Source organism: Neofelis nebulosa, chromosome 16 (assembly GCF_028018385.1).
Source record: "Neofelis nebulosa isolate mNeoNeb1 chromosome 16, mNeoNeb1.pri, whole genome shotgun sequence".
NCBI lineage: Eukaryota > Metazoa > Chordata > Mammalia > Carnivora > Felidae > Neofelis > Neofelis nebulosa.
Window position 1 is genome coordinate 24,565,838 of NC_080797.1, and position 15,039 is coordinate 24,580,876.

The 15,039-nt window shown below is 42.7% G+C and overlaps 1 protein-coding gene across 6 annotated transcripts in view; it reads left to right on the top strand.

Annotated features, from left to right (window-relative positions):
• The first annotated feature begins 4,566 nt into the window (after positions 1–4,566).
• ABCA8 (ATP binding cassette subfamily A member 8) overlaps positions 4,567–15,039 on the top strand; it is a 92,991-nt gene continuing 82,518 nt past the window's right edge. For 2 of the 6 annotated variants that reach the window (XM_058705482.1, XM_058705486.1), the window contains exons 1-4: positions 4,960–5,182; positions 7,859–7,978; positions 10,510–10,626; positions 14,205–14,475. The gene's annotated coding sequence lies outside the window, so the exon portion shown is untranslated. Of the gene's footprint in view, positions 4,822–4,952; positions 5,183–7,858; positions 7,979–10,509; positions 10,627–14,204; positions 14,476–15,039 lie in introns of those variants that run through there. The other 4 variants (XM_058705484.1, XR_009255382.1, XM_058705485.1 and 1 more) reach the window with 4 other exon arrangements.

The window sequence follows — 15,039 nt, forward strand, 5'->3', positions numbered from 1 at the left end:
AAACAGTCTTTTTCATTTGGGGGATGAGGTTTCTTGCATTGAATACTCGGGACTAACCTGCAAAAATTGTTCTTTTTGCAGACATCTAGAAAATCAGCATTAAAAATGGTCAGTAACACATTTTAAAATGTGTGGGCCTTGGTGTAGCTTCTGTTTGAAGTTCACGTCTCTTTGAACTTTTTAGAGAGCACAAGCTTCAGTGCTGTGTTGCACAATGGTCTGTAAACTATTTCAGGGAGGGAAAATAAAGAACTCAGCACCCTGGTATGTCCTGAATCAGTGCAGCCTCTGAAAACACAAGCGTGGCAAAAAATACTGAAAACTAAATGAGATTCCTCTGTTTGGTGTATTTTATTTTTTTTAAGTTTATTTATTTTGAGAGAGAGACAGAGACAGAGAGAGGAAGGGGCAGAGAGAGGGGGAGAGAGAATCCCAAGCAGGCTCCACACTGTCAGCACAGAGCCCAAAGCAGGGCTCGAACTCATGAACCATGAGATCATGACCTGAGCCGAAATTAAGAGTCGGATGCTTAACTGAGCCACTGAGGTGCCCCTGGTTTGGTGTATTTTTTAATATGCTTCCCCAGGTATAGATGGAAAGCCTTTCCTTTGGGTGGTATCTTGATAAGAAAGGTAAATTTTGAGGCAGACACATCACCATATATGGAAAAATATCCTTACTCAGCACTGACTCCTCGCCTGGGGTTTAAAAGCACATTTTAACCATCAGGGCAAATTAACAGTAAAATTCGGAGCTGAACATGACCTCAGAGATCCTACCATCATTTGCTTATTTTATAAACGTAGGAAGTGACAGATTACATGGCTTGCTTATAGAGCATTCAGAGAATTTGATCGTTGGTCATCATAAATTTTTATAGACTTAACTTTTTGAAAATGCATGACAGGATGAAAACTCACTCTTTATATCGCTAATTCTATATAATGGAATATAGGATTGTACCGGTAGGTTGAATTCTGGTTTGCAGGTCTTCTCTCACTAATGGACACCAACTATGTTGTAACCTGTTTGGCTACAAGAAAATTCTTCTTTATGGATTACTTTGGATGTTCAGTCTCTTCTGTGTAGTTCGTGCTGATCTTGAACTACGTTGCCCGGTTTTCACAAACTGACAAAACCGAGTGAAGAAGTTGAAAACCCTTGATACTGAACAAAATTTTAAGGTGGAACCCATTGACTTGTGATGTTGAGTTCAGAAAAGGATGGGCTGGAAAAGTGACAAAGACTGTCCCCAAAAAGAAGGAAAAAGTAAGCAAAAAAAATATTCCTGTCCCTTAAGGCAGATTTTCTATTGTCCTTCTCATCATTCATTTCCAGCTATTGGAACTCAGGTGCTATCTATCACTTTGCTTGAACACCTTGTTCTATATTTGCTTATTTTCTCACTATTTTCAAACCCTGTCCTAGAAATTCTCTAGGTCATTTATTTGGATGATCAGAAGATAATGTATAGTTTCAAGGCCCGCCCATACTTTGACCTGCCTTCCACCCACCCTTTTCTTTATCATTTGAATCACATTCCTTGGGCAGTTTTCCCTTACAGCCATGCTCTCCTAGCACACCCATTCTAAACTCCCAAACCTGGACCCATGAGCTTCCATCTGGGAGACTGAGCACTGCCAGAGAAAATCAGTTACCTTGCTCACCAAATGCAAGAGAACAGTGTGTATACTCATTCCGCTTATGTCCCTCAACATACCGTAGACTCAATATTCTTGGGCATTCCAGACACGTAAGAAAATTGCATATTTTCATGTTGTTTTAGCGTTGAAAAAATAGACCCTAAAATCTTGTAAAAACTCCTCATGGGTACGTGTTTCTCAACCAGGACTTTGATTAAAATTTGGATCTATTACTCGAATTTAAAATCTTTCTCAATACTCTAAGGTGTTCTATGTTCCTGATTAGAAGACTGATACCCTATATATATATATATATATATTTTTTTTTTTTTTTTTTTGAGAGATAGAGCGCGGTGGGGGCGGGGGGGGGGGGGGCAAAAGGAGAAGGAGAGAGAATCCGAAGCAGGCCCCATGTTCAGTGCAGAGCCTGATGTGGGGCTCAATCTCATGACCTGAGCCAAAATCAAGAATTGGGCACTTAACCGACTGAGCCACCCAGGCGCCCCAGAAGGCTGGTATTCTTAATGCCCAACTGAACACGTGCTACGTTTATGAATAGTAAGATAACGAAGAAATAGAAAATATGTCCCACTTCTACCCGAAGGAAGACCGAGACCATAGGGAATTTTAAGGACGCCTCTGGAGTCACATGTGCTGCAGGTCAACGCTGTTGCTGTGGTGTCATTATTCTACTGCCACGAGATACCTAAGACAGTCCACTCAAAGGCAGTGATTGAAACCGACTACAGATCAATACTTTCCGAAATACCAAAGCATGTTATGAGAGGTTGTAGAAATGTTAAATTTCTATAAAAGCTTCTAAAGCATACTCTCACATCCTTTGCTATTTTGACCTTGAGTAGTATCGCCTAAGTGCACGACGTACAGTGCTTGAGGATGTGTCTATAGCAAAAAGCCCTCATCAAGGAAGACCATAAAGGAGCATATATGCCTTAGTCTGGCTCATATCGTACCTTCATCCCCCGTCTTGCTACTAACCAAGACTCCAAAATAGTAAATAACATTTCTCCCCACATCCAGTTTCTCCTGCCCAAGCATGCTCAACTCGATTATCTTTAGAATGCCTTCCAGACTCAGATTATTATCACCCACTTTATAACCACGCCATTGTGATTCTCCCAGATGATCAAAGACAGGAAGCGCCAGGAGACAGATCAACAGGTCTTGGGTATTGAATCCAGCTAAAATGTGTCTAAATCTCCATTTCGGGGGGAGAATTCCCATTCCCTCAAGTGTATCACGGCCTTCCCATGGCCACCGGTGACGTCCATTCACGCACCAACTCAGCTTCTGATTTTAACAAACCATCTCCTCTTGTGTATTATAAACAGAAAAGGTGGGACTCAAATTCCATGCAGCAATAGCACGGATGATGGTGACTGGAACTTCCACAAAGAGTTAAGGTATGTTGGAGTTGCTTTCTTGTACAACAAGATGACAACGACAGTAAGTAATGTCAGGCTTTGATAGAACAAGTTACAGGTGTGAAGGAACATTCCAAAATGTCAGGATTAAACACTGAAGGAATGAGATGATTCATTACCGAAATGTTCCTAAGATTTTTCTTGTCGAAGAAGGTTTCTGAGATGTTAAGATCTGGAAGATGTGGAAAGGTATATTAGGACAAGTTTGGCTGCGATATGGGATCAACCCAGAAGAGTAGAATGGCTCAAACAAACGAGATTATTCCTCCTCACAAAAGAATCCCAGGTGGCTATTTCTGGCCCATGGATATCTCTGCCCCAGCGGTGATTTCAAGAAGCAGACCCGCCCACCTGTTGGCTCAGTCATCTGCTGTGGTATCCAGGAAAACAAGGTGAATTGGGCAAACCCCATTCATAAAAGGGTGACTCAAAACTGTCCTGGGTGGATTTTTCCTTTGTTGTGGAAAAAGCTGCCACGGTTTTTGGATTTTAAACTGCTTGTGGCATCTATGTTTAAAACACGGGATTATTTTCATTTAAGCTCTAGATGATTGTTCTCAGAAAGATATCATCGCTTGTCTGGCACCGGAATTCTCTTAAAAATGTTCTTCAGGATAAGGCACAATAAGAAAAACACAGAGCCCAGCGGGAAAGATAGCCTTTGTTATACTTTGTTTCTTAAGAAAAGCTTCCTTCAGCTGTTTTTAATTTTTGCGTTTAAAAACAAATTTTTTTTTAACGTTTATTTTTGAGAGAGAGAGACAGAGCGTGAGCAGGGGACGGGCAGAGAGAGAGAGAGGGAGACACAGAATCCGAAGCAGGTTCCAGGCTCTAAGCTGTCAGCACAGAGCCCAACGCAGGGCTCGAACTCATGGACCGTGAGACCATGACCTGAGCCAAAGTCAGAGGCACAACTGACTGAGCCACCCAGGTGCCCCTACTTTGGTGTTTTTAAAGTAGATTCTTCCCACCCGCCAATCAAGGAGCTTAGCTATGAGGTGAGAAAGCAAGGTTAATCTCCCTTTTTTAAACATAAAAATATTTTCAAAATTATGAATATTTATCATTTTGGAATAAAATACCATTAAACTCTAAAAGAATAAGAAATTTTATAAAAGTGGAAGTTTAGATGAGTTTTCCAAACTTTTTTAACAAGTGAGAACAATTATCTCGCACTATGTTTTCACACAGGTGCGGGGAAAGCTCTGGGGGTTCAAAATCACCTCACTGGACAGTAATGAGGTTATGGGGCTTATAGACGATATAACCGAAGGCAGCTAGTGAAGACACAGAGTTAGTGCTAAGGACAAAGTGACTTAATTTCTAAAACACATATATGTTGTGTTTTTTCAGAGCACGTCCCTAAAAATCACCCCTTCGTACGATGTGCTTGTCATTTACAGACACTGGTCACTCTTGCCAGCTGCCTGCAAAGGAGTATACCGACCAGAACATCTTCCAGCACCAGAAGATATTTCTTGTCGCTTTCACTTTTGGCTAGAAATTTCCTCTGCGAGTTAAGGTCCTTGAACAAAGAGCTCCACGCTCTCAGAAGCTACTGCGATCTCTCATGTAATGTGCAAGCCTGTCACCGACTGTTTCTTTTCCAGGGAACATTGTCTCCTCGACTAGGGACCTAGTTACCGTCGACACCAAAACCACAAGCTTTCTTTTAAAAGAAACCATGGAAACCACAGCCTTTCGACTTCACTAACGCAATTGACTCCCTAATGGTCAGTACTGCCATTAAAAAACTAAATTCAGTGGGTAAATGTGAAAGTCTAATTGGCCTTATTAAACAATTCATGAATTGGAATCATCGAACAAGTGGTGGGGGGGGGGGGGGAGGAGCCTTCTGCTGAGCTAAAAGAAAGAAAGCTTTCAAAGGCAGAGAGGGGACATCAAGAAAACAAAGAAAAGAAGGAAGGAAGAAAAAAGCAAACAAAGGAATTTAGTAGCAAGGAATGCCTTGCTTAGGAGACGCTGCCCTCTTAAGGAGAGGGGAAGGGGCCTGTCAGTAAATTTCTGAGCCCTGACCAAGAAATTCTACGTTGACTGCTTAAAGGTTACATTCCGGGGAAGTTGAAACTGCAGGTAGGTTACGGATTAAGTCTGGTTTACTGGGAGACAAACCATCAGAGACTCTTAAATACAGAGAATAAAATCAGGGTTGCTGGAGGGGAGGTGGGGGTGGGGGGGGGAGAGGAATGAGCTAAATGGGGGATGGGCATTCGGGAGGGCACTTGTTGGGCTGAGCACTGGGTGTTGCAAGTGATGAATCGCTGAATTCTATTCCTGAAATCATGATTACGCTATAGTTAACTCACTTGGATTTAAATTAAAAAATTAATTAAGAGAAAAAGCCTGGTTTTCTGTACATGCCCTAAGGGGCACTATGTGGGGCCTGTGGTTTTCTTCTTAGCACTGTTCACGAGGAAATTGCCTTGAGGCCTTGCGAGTACATGCTGAAATGTTGACCAACCTTTACAAGAAGAAAGAGCCTATTTTGCTGACTTCTGCCTTCCTCCGTTCAACAAAGCTGGCTTTGCAAATGTGGCTGTCATTCCCCAAGTGTGCAAACTTGGGAAAGTAATCCTAACCCTGAGAGCTTCTGTCCCCAAATCTGTAAAGAAGGGATCATACGGGCGCCTGGGTGACTTAGTTTGTTAAGCATCTGACTCTTGATCTTGGGGTTGTGAGTTTGAGCCCCGCATTGGGCTCCATGCTGGGCATGAAGCCTACTTAAAATAAGTAGTAAATAAGGAAAGAAAGAAGGAGAGAAAGAGAGAGAAAAGAAGGAAGGATCGGAATCTTACCTCTCAGCTTGACAACTATATGAGATACTAACAGCATTTGCCACATACTGAGACTTGTAATCTTTAAATTATCAATATATTTTTTCCAGGAGAGCTTTTAGGGTTATTAAGAAAGAAAGAAAGAAAGAAAGAAAGGGAGAAAGAAAGAAAAGAAAGGGAGAGAGAGAGAGGAGATCATAATTACACCTCTCAGCTTGAAAACTAAATGAGATACTGTATATAAAGCACGTAACATAGCTCTTGCCACATACTGAGACTTCTAATCTTTCCATTATCATTAACATATTTTTTTCCAGGTGAGCTTTTAGGGTTATTAGGACATAACAGAGCCAGTAAAAGCACATCCATTAGAATGTTAACTGAAGACACAAACCAAGTGCAGGACAGGTAGATGGATGAGATAAATAATATGTAATCTAACAACACCCAGGATAAGTTTATAAGATATGACACTCTAAAACAATGTTGCCACTCGGGCACCTGGGTGGCTTAGTCGGTTGAGCGTCTGACTTTGGCTCAGGTCATGATCTCACGGCTTGTGAGTTCGAGCCCGGCGTCGGGCTCTGTACTGACAGCTCAGGGCCTGGAGCCTGCTTCGGATTCTGTGTCTCCCTCTTTCTCTGCCCCTCCCCCACTCTTTCTCTGTCTCCCTCCCTCATTCTCTCTCTCTCTCTCAAAATAAATAAACATAAAAAGAAAAAAAGGCAATGAGGCCAAACCATCAGAAAGCTCAGGGTTGCCAGAGGGACAGAGATCACAGGACAGAGACAACATATTTTTCCCCTTGTTAAAAAACAAAATGCAAGGGTAAATTTGGAGATCTAATTGGCTTTATTGGGCAGCATCCCATCAGGCGGGAAGAGAGATACTCTTCTCACCTCTGGGGACAGTATCTGTGGTCGCTGTGACACCATTGTCTTCTCCAAACTGAGCACCCCGACTTTCTGGGCCATGTGGTCATTCACAGCACTCCCCAGATTGACACTGAGACCACTCTTGGCCTGGGACACGTGGCAGCACATTTCCGATCTGCTGGGCTCCTAGAGGGACCATACCTGCACTTGCCTGTCTATTTTGTTAAACTCCAAGGATATTTCAACTCGATTAGGGGCAAGTTGTAATGGCTTTTGGGGAAAAAAAAAAAAAAAAAAAGCCCGAGTGGCATCTATCTGTTCCTTTGATAGCCATAGCGGTCTTTTATAAACTTATTTATTTATGTATTTATTTATTTTTTAATGTTTATTTTTGAGGAAAAATAGAGTGTGAGTGGGGGAGGGGGAGGGACAGAGACAGGGAGACACAGAATCCGAAGCAGTCTCTGCACAGAGCCCGACACGGGGCTCGAACTCACCAACCACGAGATCATGACCTGAGCCAAAGTCAGAGGCTCAACCGACTGAGCCACCCTCTCTGCAATCTTCTGACGCTTCCCTTTTCTAGGTGTCGTTTCCTCCCTTCCTTCCTTCTGGCTGCCGAGTCAGCTCTGCTAAGCACTGGCTCACGTGCGGGGACGGAAACCTTGGGGCTGTTTCCCCCCTTAGAGATCTCAAAAAGTGGGCACCACGCAAGCGTAACACAAGTGCCTTCCATCCCCCAGACCTAAGCAGACGTGTGTCTGTTAGCTAGAAGATGTGCTCACTACCGGGGTATGTGGGTGGCTCCGTTGGTTAAGCAAATCAGCATGCTCTTGATTTCGGCTCAGGGCACTATCTCACGGGTCCGTGGGCTCAAGCCCCGCGTCGGGCCCTGCACTGCACTGACAGTGTGGAGCCTGCTTGGGATTCTCTCTCTCCCTCTCTCTCTCTCTCCCCCACCTGCGCCCTCTCTGTCTCTCTCAAAATAAATAAACCTAAAAAAAAAAAACAAATACATTAAAAACAGTAAACTTTGAAAGATGGGGTCAGTCGCCTCACCTCATTTAAGATTTGCCCGTATTTTCTGTTTGTGTCCTAAGGTGATGCAGTAAACCATCCAGATTTAAAATATACGAACTCCCAAAGTGTGCCCACCCTTCCGCAGTTCACGGAACTTCAGCCTGGAGGAGTACGGCCTCTCGCAGCCCACCCTGGAGCAGGTGGGTCGGTCTTCGTGATTTCATTTATTTGCTTATTAATTTTTAAGCGTTTAGTTTTATTTTGGGGAGCGTGCACGCAGGGGAGGGGCAGAAAGAGAGGGTCAGAGGATCCGAGGCGAGCTCTGCACTGACTGTCTGAGAGCAGCGAGCCCAACACGAGGCTCAAACTCACGAACCTCGAGATCGTGACCTGAGCCCAAGTTGAACGCTCAACTGACTGAGCCACCCACGTGCCCCAGGATTTGTGGTTTTATATCAGCCGTGAATATTAAAGTACCGTCTGTGAGTAGACACTGCACTCAGTCCGGAGCTACTGAAGGCCGTGTGGCCTCCTTCTATTCTATTCGTTTCCAGAAGAGGTTTTCTTGGACCTCTCCAAAGAGCAGGAACTGGATGATTTAGAGGAGGAACTTCAGCCCTCAGCCAAGTGCAAGCTTCTGCTGGAACAGCCCGGAAGCCTCAAATACCCTCTGTTTCTAAAAAAGAATTATGCTGTTTTAACTTACTGAAAATGTTTTGGAATGATAAAGCTGCAATATTATAATTATAATGTTATAAGTTCTCCAAGAAACACAGCATAGTTCTTCCTGTAGTGGAGAGGCAGAGCAAGGGCTGGGCAATGGCAGTGACCACGTGAACAGAGGCACATGGCTAAGCCCGCCCCAGGGTCACAGCCTCTGTGTTGTGCCTCTGCACATCATATTTTTCCTTTTTTTTTTTTAACTCAACATTATCTGTGAAATCGGCATGGCAATGGGTCACTTTTATTTGTTGTCGTGTGGTATTCCACTGTATATATACACCATAATTTATGTATCCATTCAGGCTATTATGACTAAACCTGCTGTGAACATCCTTTTATAGGTCTTTCGATGGACGTTAGCACTCATTTCTGTGTATCTATGCCTACACTCCCAAGTGCTGGTCTTAGAGTAGGCACTTCCCTACCTGTAGTAGATACTATCAAACAGTTATGAAAAGTGGTCGTACAACTTTACAGTCGTCTCAATAGTATGTGAGAATTCTGAGCCGCCCACATTGTCCTCGGTTTAATAACAGGCATTCTGGTGCGTGTACATGATTTTAATTTACGTTTCCAGACGACTAATGACGTTAAACATCTTTTCATACGTGTTGGCCATTTGGAAGTTCTTTTGCTGGAATACCTATTGAGATCTTTTACCCATTAAAAAAATCAAATTGTATGCTTTTCGTTTATTGACTGGTGGTATTTCACATATATTATTAATATGAGTCCTTTGCTGAATAGATAGATCGATCTACGGTGGAAGTACACAATGGGTGTGTTCTCTTATTTTGTGATTTTTAGTTTCTCACTCTTCCTTTTCACAAATGGAATTTCATTTGTGGATAGTCCTGCTTTATTTTTTTTAATGTTTTATTTTTGAGAGACAGCGCAAGAAGGGGAGGGGCGGGGGGGGGGGGGTTGGGGACTGAGGATCCGAAGTGGGCTCTGTGCCGACACCAGCAAGCCCAACGCGGGGCTCGAACTCACAAACTGTGAGATCATGACCTGAGCCAGAGTCGGACGCTCAACTGACTGGGCCACCCAGGCACCCCTAAATGGTCCTGCTTGAAAAATACTTTGTTTTTCCCAACGTTATGAAAATATTCCTCCGAATAAGTTTTAACTTTTCCTTTCTAAAAATTATGACTTCTAAGTCATTTTCCTCCATTTGTGAACTGCTAAGACAACAATGCTGAATGCCTATATTGATTGTGGACTTCCTTCTTTTTCCCACTCACAGAGGTAAAGCATTCTCTATTTCACCATGAAGAGCGATATTAGCTGTGTGTTTTTTTTTTAAATCCTTCATCGTATTGAAAGATTCCCTTCTTTTCTTAATCCGCAGATAGTTTTTATTATGAATGCATAGGTAACGTTACGAAATGATTGTTTTCTTCTAGTGAAATAATCATTCATCACTAGTGGTTATGATGCTTAATTAAACGGTTGGATTTTGGAATGCTAGCCAGCCTTCTCGGACCAGTTCATGGCCAATTAAGCCATGGTTACCTGGGTTTGATCTGGTAACATTTGGTTAGGACTTTGCATCCATGCTTATGAGGCATGTTGTTCTATCATTTTCATTTCTTGACATGCCCTTGTCCGACTTGGTGTGCAAATAGTGCTGGCCCCCTAAAACACGTCGGAAACTTGGGTGGATCGCACCAGGTCAGGTGTCAGAAGGGACGCTCAGACTCCTCACATAAGCCGTTAAAGGTAAAGGATATGCTAGATCAGAGAAAAGCATAGGCAAGCATTGGGCTCTGGACATAGTGCCCTAGGCTTCTTTCTCAATCACACGGCATATGCTTCTTGGCCTGAAGATCCACCAAGATGTGTGCAAGAAATGTGACATCAGGGAAGTCTGGGAGAAAGTTTCCAGCAACATGGTCTATACCTCACTGCTCACGACGCCAAGCTATCTTCAGGAGTTGGGCCAAGAGACCCTGGCCCTCCCATCGGTCCGGATCATAATTCTCTCCTTTGTCTCCCACCATATCAGGTGACTCTGGCTTTGCAGGAACTGTAGATTCCTCCTTTGACTACTCATCAAATATTGAAAAAGCCCCTGATGGCAGCATAAAGAGGAACCTTCACCGGTTCAGTTGCAGCTCTACAGGTTGGTGGAACATCTGGATCATCTACTCTCTTTAGTTTTCCGCTAAAATGTTAGCAATTACTCTATTCATTTCTTCAGGGATGGTTTAATTAAAAAAAGTCATTTTTAATTAAGCTTCTACACGGTCGACGGCCTCAGAAGGAGTCTTCCACTTCCTATGTATGACTGGCGTTGTACAATTCTTTTTTCATTATGCGTTATACAACCCCACACTTACCCTGGCTAATAAGCTGGGGATGGGGAGTCTGTCCCTTTATACAAATCTCTGCAAAAGCTGCTGCGACCTGACGGTCTGGTTGAGACCCTAACCTTCCCTTCCACTTGGGTGTATCTTTGACATTCGTGTGTAAAATCCGCTTCAGTAGAGGGTCCAAGGAGTTCCTTGGGGCCCCTGGGTGGCTCAGCTGGTTAAGCATCTGACTCTTGGTTTCAGCTCAGGTCATGATCTCACACTTCGGGGGACTGAGCTCTGATCGGGCTCTGTGCTGATGGCGCAGAGCCTGCTTGGGATTCTCTCTCCCTCCCTCTGTCTCTGCCTCTTCAGTGTTCATGCTCTCTTTCTCTAAATAAATAAATATAAATAAATAAACAAATAAATAAAAAGAGGGAGTTCCTTAAGATCGTTCACAGAACACCCTAACTCTTTGACCACATCTCCCCATGTTTGGGTAGTCTTGATTGTCCTCCAACCGCCTGCTACCTATATAATCTTTTTGGTGATCATTGATGGGACAGGGACCCAAGCCATCAAAACAGATTTCCCCCAAACTCCTTACGATGTTATGTCCCTTTCTTACAGACTGAATCGCCAGCCGTAACTCAGCAATTCTGGTGGCCCACAGTATTTCTTAGTTACTTTCATTTTTGGTGAATGAACCCAAAGCAGCCAGGGTACCATTTTCTTGGCTGACCTCAGCCAGAATTTCTTTTGTAATGTACTTGTAATTCATAGAGATATACCAACACCAAAACCCCAGATAAAGTTTTCCTTTTGTCCATGGCTACGGTGCTTTAGCGACAACCCCCAGGGATGGTTACAAAACCCAGCTGGCAACGGTAGTTCTTCAACAGGTCTTTCTTCTGCAAACTTTTGTATTTCTCTCTCTCCCAAACAGAGCCACGGCCATTATTAAAACCGTGGAGCCAGAGAGACTTTAAAAAATCTTCTACCACGGTGCTAATTCCATAAATTGTATAGAGGCAGATAATTGAAAGGACTCACAAGACCCTTTGGGGTGTGTATTTCTGTAAGGTACAGCAGGAGAAAATAAAGGAGGGGCAGGGAAAGTATCGGGGGCCTGAGAAAATTCCAGAAGTAGATCCCCATCGTCCTTTTTCAATCACACAGGTAACTGTTTGTATTTGAATTATCAGCCCCCAAGATAATGTGCAAGGAATACTCGTTCCAGGAAAGCCCAGGTAAAAGTATACAGAGGCATGTGTACCCCCCCCGCCCCCCCCGCTGGTGATTTATCCAAACCAGTCTGTGTAACTGGTTAAATTAGAAGTAAACTATCAACCGGGGCGCCTGGGTGGCGCAGTCGGTTAAGCGTCCGACTTCAGCCAGGTCACGATCTCGAGGTCCGTGAGTTCGAGCCCCGCGTCAGGCTCTGGGCTGACGGCTCGGAGCCTGGAGCCTGTTTCCGATTCTGTGTCTCCCTCTCTCTCTGCCCCTCCCCCGTTCATGCTCTGTCTCTCTCTGTCCCAAAAATAAAATAAAAAATGTTGGAAAAAAAAAAATTTAAAAAAAAGAAGTAAACTATCAACCCAACATCGCTATACAATGAAGACAAGGTGGCCCCAGGTACTGGCAGGGGCGTTTCACACTTTAAGCGGCACATTGTAAATTACTAGCTGGCCCTTCTAGTGTTCTCTTGGCCAAGTGTCAGTAGTTAACTTCTTAGAAAAATTTTCCATCGAGACCTGGATGTGTCCCTCTTCTCCTCCAGGGAAAGGTTTCTGGTGATACATTCAACTCCTTACATTGTGAAAGAATGATTCAATTTTGAAAATATCTTCTTGCGTTACTTTGGGTAAGTGTGCGTGTGTGTGTTTTTTAAAGGATTTCTCATTTAATCCAAATTTTCAAATTTATTAAGATATGGTAGTTTATAACACCCCTGTTCCTTTTTTTTTTTTTAATGGAGTTTGTTTATTTGTTTTGAGAGAGAGACAGACAGTGCAAGTGGGTGAGGGGCAGAGAGAGGGAGAGAGAGAATCTCGAGCTGACTGGACACTGTCAGTGCAGAGCCCCATTCGGGGCTCGAACTCACGAACCGTGAGGTCATGACCTGAGCCAAAATGGAGAGTCAGATGCTTAACCAACTGAGCCATCGGGCGCCCCCTTGTTCCTTTTCTATATTAGCAGGATTGATAAAGAAACTTTCCTTTTCATTCCTGATAAGTAATTTGTCTCTTATTTTCTTAGTCGACCTAGTAGATTATAAAATTTTATTATTATTTTTCAAGAATCAAATGCTGACTTTGTCGATCTTTCTCTTTGGGGCAACTAAACTTCTCTGTCGGGTTGAACTTACTGTTGTATTTCTGGCTTCTTAAGAGTAAAGCTTCAATCCCTGATTTTCAAACTTTTTCTTTTCTAATATATCCATTTAGAGCTACAAATTGCCCCCTAATCATTACTTAGGATATAGTCACAAGTGGATATAGTCACAAGTCCGATATGTTGTATTTTCATTATCATTAAGAAATAACGTTGGGGCACCTGGGTGGCTCAGTCAGTTAAACATCCAACTTTAGCTCAGGTCATGATCTCGCGGTTTGTGGGTTTGAGCCCCGCATCAGGCTCTTTGCTGAGAGTTCAGAGCCTGGAGCCTGCCTCAGATTCTGTGTCTCCCTCTCTCTCTCTGCCCTTCCCCCACTTATGCTGTCTCTGTCTCTCAAAAATAAATAAACATTAAAAAAAATTTTAAAGAAATAATGTTTTCTAATTTTTCATTTTGATATCTTTTTTAGTAACACTTTGATTTTTTTTTTTTTGGTACCATTTCTTATTTAGAATTGCATTACATTTGTGCAAACACATACATGTACATATACACATGTGCACACATTACTATTATATTTTAGAAAATATTTCATTTTAATCTATATTGTCTTTCAGGCCCCCCCCAAATAATTAAGTTAGTTAGTGGTTTACATCTTTAAAAAAATTTTTTTAATGTGTTTATTTTTGAGAGAGAGACAGAATGCGAGTGGGGCAGGGGCAGAGAGAGAGGGAGACACAGAATCTGAGGCAGGCTCCAGGCTCTGAGCTGTCAGCCCAGAGCCCCAAGCAGGGGTAGAACCCATGAACCGGGAGATCATGACCTGAGCCGAAGTCAGACACTCAACCAACTGAGCCACCCAGGAGCCTCAACATATTTTTAAATATTTATTTATTTAAAAGTTTCGGTTAATTAGTGAGATCTACTGTCCTCCTGTTGTGGCCTTATTAATTTTTACTTTTGTTTTTTTGGCTCTTTGATTTGGCTTTCTTTTTCATTTGTTTTGCTGTTATTTTTTCTGACTTTCTGTGCTGGACATTAAATTTGTATTTTATTTTATTTTTTTTTCAGATAGGAATATTTGTTGGAGGGGGCTATCAGGAAGACCCCGGGGTTGGCCGCAGCAGTCAGAGGCTGCTCGCCCCTCCCCTGTCCCTGGAACGTAGGCCCCATCCACCAGAGCCATTTTGAAGGTCACAACCTTGAGAGAGCAATGTGCTGCTGAGACCGTTTGGAGGGTTTACGTGATCGAACCCCGTTAAGGACTCTGGGTAAACATTTAAGATTCTGGCCTGGGTGCAGACATCTACTCGTCTGGAGGTGTGGGACACAAGCCTTATAAGTAAGCCCCTTTGTTTCTTAAACCTAATATATGCCACCGATTCTGATACGTAGTGTTTTGTTATCATTTCATTTTATAAGATGTTTAACTTCAATTTTTATTTCCCTTTCCACTCAAGAGATGTTTAATAAAAGGTTGGGCAGTTGCCATGTGGAATGCCTTTTAAATTCTGCTGCTAATTCTTAGTTTTATCACATCGCTTTTTGAGAATGTTGTTTATATAATATTTCTATTTGACATAGAACTCGGTGACTGATTTTTGTGACCCAGTGGAGGATCACTGTATGTGACTGGTTCCTGTGCATGAGAGGTGAAGTTGTGTTCTCTGTAATCAGGGTGTAAAGTTACTTATATTGACGTAGGATACATTTTGACATTAATTCAGATTTACGGAAAGGTTGCAGGAATATTTTCACACATGCAAAATACACAAACACGAGCCCAGCCATACATGCATACGTACATACATAGTACATGCAGTAACTTGTTCATTGTGATTTTTAAAACAGATAGAACTTTGTATAGGAATGACTATAATTTTATGCATTGATATCTATATATCAA